Source organism: Pleurodeles waltl, chromosome 3_1 (genome assembly GCF_031143425.1).
Source record: "Pleurodeles waltl isolate 20211129_DDA chromosome 3_1, aPleWal1.hap1.20221129, whole genome shotgun sequence".
Classification (NCBI taxonomy): Eukaryota; Metazoa; Chordata; class Amphibia; order Caudata; family Salamandridae; genus Pleurodeles; species Pleurodeles waltl.
Window position 1 is genome coordinate 2,001,290,057 of NC_090440.1, and position 12,879 is coordinate 2,001,302,935.

Sequence of the window (12,879 nt, forward strand, 5' to 3'; positions counted from 1 at the left end):
ATCCACAGCTTATTGAGATTTGTTTACTTTCTGCAATTGTTTCAGTCAAAAAGAAAAAGTGCAGAAAACTGTAACAAGGAAATCGTGGGAAGAGGCTGTCTTATTGACGCGATTGGCATCTAAATGCTTTGAGGCATTAAAAGGGAAATCCTGGAGTGTAGAGAATGTTTCTTTGTAAAACAATTTCCAAATTATGGGGGTCATTCTAACTCTGACGGGCGGCGGAGGCCGCCCGCCAGAGTTCCCCCCTCCAGAACACCGCTCCGCGGTCATAAGACCGCTGCGGTGATTCTGGGTTTCCCACTGGGCTGGCGGGCGACCGCCAAAAGGCCGTCCGCCAGCCCAGTGGGAAACACCCTTCCCACGAGGAAGCCGGCTCCGAATGGAGCAGGCGGAGTGGGAAGGTGCGACGGGTGCAGTTGCACCCGTCGCGAATTTCACTGTCTGCAATGCAGACAGTGAAATTCAAAGTGGGGCCCGCTTACGGGGGCCCCTGCAGTGCCCATGCCATTGGCATGGGCACTGCAGGGGCCCCCAGGGGCCCCACGACACCCCATACCGCCATTCTGTTCCTGGCGGGCGAACCGCCAGGAACAGGATGGCGGTATGGGGTGTCTGAATCCCCATGGCATGGAGGATTCAGAAGGGCAGTGGAAAACCGGCGGGAGACCGCCAGCCTGTTGGCGGTGCTCCCGCCGACCCTGGCCCCGGCGGGAATCACCCCCTATGTTCTTTCAGTTGGACTTGTCTACTGCTATGGGAATGACTCCATTTGTTGATAATCTTTGATTACTGAGGTATCACCAAGCCATACTGTGTTGCCAACCCCTGCTATTCTATGTCATTGAATAACTGTTCGATCTCAGAAACTATCGAGGAAGTGACTGGACGTGCATATGATAGAACATAAGCAAGCCAATTTTGCCCGGTATTGAATATTCCAGAGTGAGAATTTGGTAGACCTCAAAACTTCCAAGTTGTACTTTAGGAAGTATGGGGTCATTGAGCCCTATACATTGTTGTACTTGGCAGCTCAACCCAAGATTGTCATATCAATACAAAATCAGTATGGCTTGGGCAGCAGTTTAGTAAATATTCCTGACAGACTCAAAATTTCATTTCACAAGCATGGAGCGCAATGATCACCAACTTCATAAAAAATTTTCACAAGTTGCCGTCACCCCCACTCTACAACAAACAATATTAGAAAATGACATTATTTCACAAACAGGCACAGTTAACAGGGAATATTTGTTAATTTCTTTCCTATCATACTCTAGATAGTCAGGTTGCTGTCCAACACAAAGAGCGAGAAGTACAGGGTAACTGTTGTAGTAGACATCACTTTTGGTTAACACATCTCCAGGCTCTTGTAGTAGAGGAGAGGATGTAGCGCAACGGTCAGAGCGACCACCTCAGTAGCTGGAGGTCTGGGTTCGAGCCTCGGCGCAACGTCCTGTGATTGTGGGTAAATCCCCCTGTGCCCATAGATAGCACCTTGAGACCCTCACGGGTGATAAGCCACGCTATAAATAAATATACATTTCATTTCATTTCATTGTAATCGGGAAAACCTTCAAATTCAGTTCCCATCCTGTGCTACTAACAAAAAAGAGAGTCATGACCCAGTGTAATTGCACATGATGGTATGGCTCCTCAACAGTTAGGATTTTGTGTGTTCACTGTACTGAAGGAGTGCATAGATGTCTTGTTGCTGTTAGGACATAATGGAGCAGGTGCTGTTACTGGGTAGAGGCAAGAGGCTCCCTCCAATATCATCTAGGCCCACAAGATGTTTCCCGTCAGGAAGCATTAAATTGGAAATCTGGTTCTGACAGAAGGGAGGATATTTTCCACTCTTCCCCAAACCCACAGTCAACTCCACAATACTATTGTGGGGTCACACAGTAGGCCTAGGGAAAAAGGAATGGGACAAGAGAGAGAAACAGAGACAAAGAATATCATCACTTGCCTCGTTGCACAATTGGACTTGAACTATTCTGCTGGAGCTTTGATATCTAAAAAGCTAGGAGTGCTTTAATTTAATTATAGTTTAAACATTGATGTTTTAACTTGAAGTATTGGCTGTGATATACCTGCTGACGCTCTGTATTTCCACTCTCTATTGCAGTTTGAAACAGTCTTTCTCCTGAGCTGAAACGCCATTAGGTTTTGATGTAATAACCATCAGGATTACAATAAGCTTATTAACCAACGAGAACTCCTCTAGAAATTAGGAAATAACTATCTGATAGCGACTTCTTGCTGCAGATTCCTTACTTTAGAATATTCCCAGGCATTAGACTAGATTTGGACATTTTTTAGCAATCCCCTTGTGCACCGATAGGTGACATCAACCAGCTCTGTGTGGCATTGTTGGCCTCGTCTGTGCCGGAATGATGTGTGCGGTTCCTATATAGGCACCTCCCTCACACCCTGACCTCAGTTTCTTCTTCCCCCCCCCCATCATCTTGTGGATCCCGACAAGCTTTCATGAGTCACTTTACGACTGGATTTTTTTTGCCATTTTGTTCATGATTAGTGCGTCTTTTTTCTTTTTGTTCGAGGATGCCCCCAAAGAAACCCACTGGCTTCAAGCCTTGTGGAGCCTGTCATCAACAGATGTTGATGGCAGAGCCCCACTTGATGTGTCTGTGTTGCCTTGAGCGGGACCAGGACTCTGCATCAGGTGCAGAGTGCAGGCCATCCACAAGCAGGCCCTGAAGCTCTTCTCCCTTCGCCAGGTGACTCCACTCCGCTCCAGGTCCCGTTCACGTGGGAGGTTGGGAACACTCCGGGAGTCGCTAGCATTGGTACCTATCGCACTCCTGAACCTCTTCAGGCAAGTCCCATAAGAAGACGTCCAAGAAGTAGAAACGCTCTTCGACTTCTCTGCGTTGTCCCCATTCCTCGGACGGTGCAAGAGAACAATGCCACAAACCTGATCGCTGCTCTCAGGTTGTTCCTGTGTGTCAGAGACTGGGTCTGCTCTGTGCCACTCTGAGAAACCCTGAGCGACCCATGTCCAACTTTGAGAATTTTATGAGGCCATGAGCCTCTTATTTGGACAGCCGATCCCCTCTGGTGAACCCATGGGTCCTGCAGGGTCTTTGACTGGGGCTTCTCGGTGAGTCCACCTTCAGGGCCAGTCAACCCCTCAGGATCCACAGGTGGATCCAGATCGGCCCCGGCTGCGTCTTTGCAACCTCTTCTGGGGGTTGTTCCATTGACACCATTCTCAGCACCGCCAAACCCATTGTGTTTCCTGACTCTGATACGGAGCCAGACTGGCATCACACATCATCGGTTCTGGTGCCGGCCAGACCCACATGGCCTGAATTAGAGATGGAGTCCTATTTCCCTGAAGGGTCCACTGAGGAACATGAGTGGAGGGGAACTGAAGATGCCTATGGCTACTCTGACCCCCTAGCAGGGTCCATGGCTGATGACAACTGGCACGAGGACCTGGCTGATGCCAGTGGCCCAGACACCTCACCAGACACTGAACTTGTCTCTCCTTCCACTGTGGCTACGGGGGAAGGGGTTTCTTTTATGATGGTGGTCTGGAGGGCAGCTGAGGTCCTGGACTTATTGCTGCCCCGGTGCTTCAGCCCGGTGTATCTCCTTTTGAACCCTTTAACAAAGCCTTCACTGAGGTCCTGATCGAGGCCTGGGCCAAGCCCTGCACAGGCACTCCTCTGCATAGGACTACTTCTCGCCACCATAACCCCACTCCTTGCGACCCACCCTTCCTCTTCCAGCACCCCACCCCTGAGAGCCTGGTGGGCCAGGCATCAACCTACAGATCAATCCTGGTGTGTTCCCTACCCCACCACCAAATAGGGAATCCAAGAGTCTGGATAACTTTGGTAAGAGGGATTTTCTCTTCCACTAGCCTGGCACCGCAGTTTGTGAACTCACATGCTTATTGGGCCATACTGTGTGGGATACGTTTGCTGCCCATGTATTGCTGATGGAAGAGATGCAGCGAAGTTCATGATGAGAAGCGGGTTGGATACGACTCACTCACTGGGCAGAGCTATTTCTTCTACAGCGGCGCTCTGATATAACACCTGGTTGAGGAATACTGGCCTGTCGGGGATGTCTAGACATCCCTTACAGACATGCCCTACCATGGGATTTGCCCCTTTGACGACAAGGCAGATTTATACTTGGAGGGATTCAAGGACAGTAAGGCCACTGCTAGGTCATTGAGGCTCACTGTGACCCCACCACAGCCACATCCCACCTTCCGCCACTTCTGTGGCTATGGTAGGGGTTATCAGCTGGGTCCCTGTCCCCCTTAGTGACCACGGCCAGCAGGCACAGGCCTTTCATGGCCGCAGACGCATCTCTCTCAAGTCTTGTGGGGTCCAAACCAGTGGTCCACCCAGTCCACTCTCCCTCTGTAGCCGCACAGTCAAAACTTCCTTAATGTGCCTTTGATCCAGCATAGGCATCCGGTTGGTGGCAGAATCCTGCCCCATCTACCCCAGTAGCAGGAGATCACTACAGACAAATTGGTGCTTCAGAATTTCCCACGAGGTTATGCCCTCCCCTGCCATCAGACCCCCAACACCACTTCCACATCCCCCGTTTGGCCGATGGAGGACCACCTTGCGCTCTTGTGGAAGGGAGTACTGTCCCTTCTACCCAAAGATGCCATAGAGAAGGTGCCAGCATGAGGAGTAGGTTGTGCTTGCTATTCCTGCTATTTTCTGGTGCCAAAGAAGGATGGAGGCCTCTGTCCTATCCTAGACCTGTGCCCTTTAAATTACTTCTTGAGAAAGAAAAATTCACGATGCTCATCCTGGCTCAGGTATTATTTGCCCTCATCCCTGGAGACTAGATGGTATTGTTGAATTTCCAGGACGCCTATTTTCACATTCCCATCCTGCCTGCCCACAGATGTTATCTGCAGTTCACGTTGGGCCAGGAGCAGTATCAGTTTCCCTGTGCTCCCCTTTGACCTTACCAGTGCCCCTTGGATGTTCACCAAGATGTCAGGGATTCTAGTCTTCCCCTGCCTTGACGATTGGCTGTTGAAGGCTGGCTCGCCCCAGGAAGTCGTTTCCCACCTCCTGACTACGGCAAATCTCCTGTACTTGCTGGGGTTCACTATCAACATGCTGAAGTCACACCTGACTCCCTCTCAGACTCTTCCTTTCATCTGAACTGTTATGGATACGGTGCAATTATGGGCGTATCCTCCTGAACGGTGAGTCCCGGATATTCAGGCCATGATACCAATGTTCTTATCCCTAAAGCATAAAATCTTGCAATGCAAGAAACAGCCTCAATGTCCAACAACCATACTAATGTAGAAGATCTTCTGGCAGTGTATTTCTCTAATAAAAGTTCAGCTAGATCAGTGGGCCTTGAAGTATGTAGGCACTCTCATTCCTGATAAGATACCTCATGTTTTCTGGAAGATTTGTGATCCTTAATCGCCACAGCCCACTATTTACCGCATTGTACAATTCTTTGTTAGTGTATGTGCAGTAATACCCACTTCCCTGAATCACAAGCCAAAGGGATTAGGCACCAATACTAAGGCGTGGAAGTAAGTGTAAAGATAGAACCGGACGTCAGCCCAGCTTGTTCCTCATCTGAAGTTTAATTGTCAAAGCACACCTTCACAGAACTGCCATAAATAATTTTGTGTTCCCGATGTCATGCTGGCTTTAGATCATGCACAATGCACAAATGGGAAATATATTGCATGCACAAGACATTGCTGCCCCTTCTAAACTATACTGGCAGTGCTATTAATGCCTGCATGTAACACAGTGTCCTTTCCACCATTGTATGTGAATGTTCTTCGCGACATATATACTTTTAAAAACAATAATGGCACACTCTGATACAGGCTTCTGGCTGCAGTATCCTTATCTTAGAATTATCCCCAAGCATCGGACTGAATCGGGAAACTTTTTGTGAACAGTAGCCCTGCATGCCAGTGGTGGCATTATTAAGCCTCGTGTGAAATCGTTGGCACCGGAAGTGACATGCCGAGTGCCTATATAGACGCTACCCCTGTGCGCTGACGTCATTTCTTTTTTTTCTGTCAGCGCAGATCCCAAAAGAGCCAACCCCAGTAATTTTTTGACTGACCTTTTTCGACTTTTTGTAAAAGTTTTTTTAGGTCTTTCTCCTGGTGTGGCAGCGATGTCCACTAAGAAAGCTAGCTTCAAGCTCTGCGGTGCCTGTCACCGACATGTTGGTGACGGACCCACATCTTGGCAGTCTCTGGTGCCCTGAGCGATAGCACGACACGAAAACCTGTCGATGGCAGCAGCATGCACCCCAAGGCCTTGATTTGATTTCGGTCGAGAGGAACGTCCCAGGATCAGTCACAAATCCATCATTCTTCATTGCAGTCAAAGTCGTCTGGGCTTTCGGGTAAGACCCACATGAGGAACAATAGTAAGAAGTTGAGGAGGCCTTTAACTTCACTCCGTCCATCAAAGTCATCCAACAAAGGAGCGTGGTTATTCAAGGCCTGGCTCTGTGGTTGAGTCTGTGTCTGGGCCAAGTCCACGCCTCCCAGAGCTTCCGGGAGCTGGAGTTAGCCCCATCCAACTCTGTGAATTTTATGAGGCCATTCTCCTCATATTTGGATGGCCCGTTTCCGCTGGCGTGCCTTTGGGCCCCACAGGATTGGGAAGGGCCCCTACTGGTTCCCTGCTGGCGGGTACAACCTTGGTGCCAGTCGGGCCTCTCGGATCCATAGTTGAATCCAGACCAGTGCCTCTCCTACCACCTCGACCTTCCCCCATGCCAGTCCTGATGTCGACACTCCCAGCACCGTTTCCATTCTCATCCCTAACTCCAACACAAAGTAGGAGGGGCGTAGACCGACTCCGGCGCCGACTGGAGCCTTGCCCTCCATACCCAAGCCTGAGTCCTACTCCTATGGGCTAAGAAGTGGTGAAGATTGTGAGTGGCCACTGAACCCTGAGGAATACCAGCCCCTAGACCTCAACATTGACTGCAGGGTCAAATTGGTGGACGCTAGTGGACTGTACAACTCGCCAGACACTGACATCATCTCTTCTCCTATTGTGGCTACGGAAGAGGGAGCTTCTTTTGCTATGGTGGTAAGAAGGGCGGCCAAGGTCCTGGTCCTTAGCCTGCCCTCAGTGGCAGTCAAGGCAAACTTCTTTACATAGGTGTTTCAGCTGGGACTTACCCCTCTCAGAACCGCTTCTCCCATTTAATGAAACCATTTGGGACGCCCTGCTCGGGTCCTGGTCCAGGCCCTGAACAAGGTTTCCTGGGAGCATGACATTTGCCTGCTGCCATCGAACCACCCCAGAGGACTCTAGTTTCCTCACGCAGCACCCTACCCCAGAGAGCTTGGTGGTCCAAGCCTCCACTTCCTGTGTTAACCCTGGCGCATTCCCTACCACCCCACCAGATAGAGAGTCCAAGAGGCTGAACACCTTAGGCAAGAATTTTTTTTCTTCCACCAGCCCTGTCCGTGATTACTGTGTGCCATTTGAGCCATTACTCTCATGCACTGTGGGATGCGGTTGCGCAGGTGCTGCCCATGGTCCCAAAAAAGGCCTGGGCCATACTCTCCTAAGCTACGGCAGATGGGAGAGATCCAGTTAAGTTCACAATCGGGTGGGGTCTGTGCACAACTGACTTGCTAGGCTGAGCCGTTTTTGTCAGTGGCCTACCAGCGCCACGCCTGGCTGAGAACAACAGGCTTTTCATGGCATGTCCAAACCTTGCTTATGGACATGCCCTTTGATGGCTTCCGTCTCTTCAGAGACAAGGCAGACTCAGATCTGGAGCACTTTAAGGATAACAGAGCTATGTCCTCATCCTTGAGCCTTTCCATGGCCCCCGCCAAACCCAGTCCTCCTTTCTCTCCATTTGTGGCAATAGAAGGGGATTCCAGTCTGTCTTAAACTCCCCCAGCCACCACGGCACGCAAGTTCCCCAGCCTCTGCACGGGTAAGGGTGCTCTACCCCTAGAGTCCATGGGTTGGGCAGCCAGAGCTCCCCCCCCAAAGCATGCCGCAGCCTCCAAACCTCTTTAGTTTGCCCCCCAACCATCATGGGAAACCAGTGCAGGCAGGATATGCCATCACTTGCACCACTGGAGGTCGATAACTAGACTGCTGGGTTCTCCAGGTTGTCCAAAGGGGCTACTTCCTAACCAACTACTCGTTCACCCATGCCCAAACACTTGTGACAAATGCAAAAAGAACAGATGATGGATGGAATGAGTAACAAATTAAACATTCACCCCCAGTCACAGTCACTGCATGGGCAATTCAGGGGCCCCTCGAGTCCCCCATTCCACCAGCATTTCCATGGCGGATTATGACCACTGGACTGCAGGCTGGCGCCAGCCTAGCGGTGGCGGCAGGTGGACTGTGGCGGCGCCACCGCAGTCATAATGTGGCGGTCGGACCGCCTTGACCGTGGCGGTCCGACTGCCACCGTGACTCTGGCAGTCTAGTGACTGCCAGGGTCATAATGACCCCATGAATGACCTGGAGAAGTCCAAAGACTTGTACCCATTTTCCTTGAGTGGTTGGTGTTTAATGGTCAGCGGCAGACTCTAACTGTGTATGCTTAGCATCAACTGTGACTATGTGGATACAGCAGCCAGGAGCATACAGTCATATTCACTTGCTCAGGAACTCGCATTTCTTTGATTGCTGAATAGATGATGTCAACAACCAGTGTAAGGCAGTTGTTCCTCACATTTCGGCCAAGGCTGTGGAAACTGGCTGATTTCAACTTCCTTCAACCGTCCATCCAAACTCTCCACTCTACCTCCATCCGGTGTCAGCAGATTGTCAAACAGGTGCAAAATTCCTTGCTCAGTGGACGTTTTTGATTTTGTTCTATCTGCTGATATTCCTCACAACTTTGACTCTTGCCTCTTGATGATGGAGAAAAGGCCTATGTTCCCTTCTGTATGTCCAATCTTTTTGTGGCCAAGCACATGTTCAGTATGTTATCTTTGGTTCAGATGCTTATAGTCCTACAGTCAGCAGGGTGTCTGTGGTCCCTGAAGCCGAAGGACACAAGTGTCCAGGGTATCCTAACTGAAGGTGTCTCGGATGTGCTGTGTGTGGCAGGTGGTTCCATTGCAAAATTCTGTTGCATGGCTGGAGATTGGCACCAAATTTGATGACAGCACAGACTGCTTCCCGAAGGTTTTGGGGAGCACATATAGTTACCCTTATTTTTATGACTAGCTGGTGAGAACCTCCCATTTTGCCCTCCATCCAATCTCTAACGTTTTTGGCATATCTCCTTTTTAGGCATTCTCTGCTAAAGACAACCCCTCATCAGGTTTCAGAGTGACAAGATAACCATCAGCACTCTTGCAAAGCGTATCTCTAAATCTAATTTTGAATTTCATTGTAATCAAACAGCATAGTCACCCGCTTTAAAAAAAAAAAAAAATCCTACCATGCTGCATATCAACCCAACTTTATGACACTACGTGGAAGAGACAGGAAGTTCTGAGTAATTCCACAAATATTTGTGCTTTATCTAAAAACCAAGAAAGAACAGAAAGTTACGAAAAATGTGGGCAGACAGTTATTTAGTCGAGATATGGCACTCCCCTCAGTGTGAAAATCTAGCAGATACCAAGCGATTGCCTGGTTCTGCAGAGTTGCAAAAAGGGGATCGGTACTGTCCTTACATCAATGTCAGAGTGGATACTCAGTTGAACATGTGGTCCTGGAAAATGTATAAAGAGAAAGATGTCATCTTTACTCGGCTGCCAGGTGCTTATTGTTTGCTACTCTGAGAAAGCATATAAATGTAGAAAGTGTCCAGTGCCAGAGTGAGAGATTAATGATGTCTCTATATGTGTTCAGAATCCAGTAATTGTGTTTCCTGGAGGCAGAGCTACTAGTTCAGAAAGGCAGTCAGGTTGAACAAAATAACCTATGCTTACTTCAGTTAACTCATTTAGGCTTTAAAAACTAACAATACTAAAGGATACATTTTCCTGCAGAGTACTTAAGCGAACCCCTTCCTATTTGGCAGACTCAATCAGATGCACGTGACATGAGGCAGCACTGCAGGGGTCAGTTCCTTTTTTCCACCTGTCCACAGACAGTTTCTGGAGCTGATGAGGTTTGCTCATTTTTATTCCCAATCTTCCCAGACTTTTTGGGACACGTGTGGGAGTGACGTCATACTGATGGTAGCATCTTTTAAAAGGAGAACCAAAACTCCTTGAATTACCAGAGTTACACTTGTTCTTGCTACTGAAGTCTCTTCTCATGTCAATAACACATGAAGCATAAGAAAAAACAGGCATTTTCTGCCAACCTCTCACCATTGCAAGAAAAGAGAGCGTTCTCATTCTGATGTGACCTTTTGCACACCGAATTACAAGCCTTTAAGCAAGTTGTGTTAGAAAGTTTGTCTTGGAACACTCTCTAACCACCACTGCTGGCCATCACGACCCCCGAATCTTCTACATCGAAACCCTACTCCCACTCACCATCGGCAAGGCTGCTCCAAGCCCTTAACACTTTCACACATATTGCAGATTTGTTTGTAAATCTCTTCATAAGTGTTAGGAATATACTCTACACATTCTCAGCCAATAACGATACAGAGGCCGTCCATAACCACTTGAATGAAATCAAGAGCCTTCCTGATCTGTAAAATTACAGTCCTCTTCGTCTCCACTTTGATAGTAATGAACTCGGGAGCATTCACAGGAAACTTGGCCACATATCCAAGCACCCTAGCAAGACTTCAAATCTCCTTGATAGATAAAAATAAAAAATAAAAATTGTTTATTGCATTTTTAATATGCAAATCAACATCAAGGAAATCCTGCAGAAAGAGCAAGAACACACAAAGAAACCGAGAAAAACATTTAAAAAAACAGGCATGTGGGTGCTAATATGACAATAGTAGAACACATGTACCCTGTCACAGCTAGTATCCGAGAGCGAGCAACAGCAATCATATATCCAGTGCCAAACAAGGATCCACCAATATAGTCTGGGGACAGGGATCAGCAGTGCCCCCCCCCCCCAGGCTTTCGGCACGCAGCCACCACCGCCCCCCTCCTCCATTTATCTCATACAAAAGCGTGTCTCATACATTTCAAATGCAGACTGGCCCTATGATCCTCCCTGGCTGGCAAGCAGCCAGTATTGCATTCCATGCACATAATAAGGGAACTCTCTGCAACCCTCTAGCCCAGTGGTTCCCAACCTTTTGACTTCTGTGGACCCCCACTGAATCATTATTGGAATCCGGGGACCCCCCTACTGAGTCATTACTGAAAGCTAGGGACCTAATCTGTTAATATTATTTAATTTTCTGAGCAGTGGGGGACCCCCTGAGGAGGCTTCGCGGACCCCCAGGGGTCCCTGGACCACAGGTTGGGAACCACTGCTCTAGCCTACTCTATTCGCAGTGCTTCCCTCTCGCACTCTGTCCACTTACTCAGTTCTTTACCCCAGCAGGCCAGGTCGGGGCCAGAGGCGGACTTCCAGCTCACTGTCAGTTGCCTCCTGGCAGTATTGGAGCTAATTCCACAAAACCCAAAGTTGCCTTCTGGGTTGCGCTGCACATGCGGAGGCCCACAAGCAGAACTGCGGGCAACAGTCAAATTGTTTATCAGTAGCCCTCTGTAGCACCTGTATTACGGAAACCCAGTAAGTGGTCAGGATCGGACGGGACCATATCATATGGAAAAATCTGTCCTACGGAGCACAACAACTTGGGCAGTCCGCCGACACCCAGGGGAACGTAGCATTTAATCGTCGTAGTGTGAGGTACGTCCAGTGGTGGTAAAACAAAAATTGGATCATTTTAAACCTAGTATTCTGAGATACCTTGGGGGAAGATGTCAGTATCGACTTCCAAGAGGAGTCAGAGAGCACACTGGGCCGAAATCTGTTTCCCATCTGCACCCTAGTGGTGAGAGAGCATCTGTGCACCCTATAACAATGCGCAATACAATAGTGTAATTGCCTTGGTCCTTCCTGAGATGAGAAACGGGTATTCGAGGGATTCGTGTTCCGGGGGCTCCAAGGAGCCAATCTTCCACCAGTTACAGGTCTGACCCATTAAAGCCCTTTGTAATAGGAAGTGCCCTGTCAGGATATAGTATGGTTCTCTGAGATCTTCAAAAGTGTTCCACTCATCCCCTGTGAATAAATCCCCCATAACATTGACACCTGCTTTTGGCCAAAACTCCAGCCCAGCAACCGGGGAGCGGGTCCAACCTCCAAGACAGGGTACAGAACTTACAAGGAGACCATTGGAAGGTACCCTAGAGGGGGCAATGAGCAGAGTATGTTTGTACCAGACACTCAGCGTCTTTCACCTTCTCGCATGCCCTAGGACAGCCAAACAGCCTATCCAGTCGCACCGCCAGGTTCTGTTTGGGTTCCTTACCGTCCAAGAGTCCACCAGTCCCCAGTGCTGTGTCCAGTTGCGAAAAGCATCTGCAAGTTTTTTCGCAGGCACCATGCACAGGAGGACAATGACCTGTCCAAGTTGACATCCACCATGAAATTAAAATTGCCACCCACTCTAGGGGTGTAAATGAGCATGGATGGGAGTAGAGTTGTCATGCTGCCCTAAAAGGGGGCCTGATCAGTGTTGGGAGCATACATATTGAACAAAGCCACATCCTTGCCATCCAGCCGGCCAGTTCATCACAAACCTACCCTCTTGGTCAATAATGGACTTATGCAATAGGAAGGGCACCCCAGGCCTGATCCCTTGGGAATGCGGAGTAAGTTGGTGTAGGAAGTTGGCTCTGTATGCACTATTTCAAAGTAAGGAATAGTATGTACAGAGTCCAAGGGTTCCCCTTAGAGGTAAGATAGTGGCAAAAAGAGATAATACTAATGCTCTATT

General features: G+C 48.9%; 1 protein-coding gene across 5 annotated transcripts in view; it reads left to right on the plus strand.

Annotated features, from left to right (window-relative positions):
* The window catches only part of BRIP1 (BRCA1 interacting DNA helicase 1), a 967,251-nt gene that overhangs the window by 539,766 nt on the left and 414,606 nt on the right, over positions 1–12,879 (plus strand). The gene's annotated exons all lie outside the window — the stretch shown is intronic.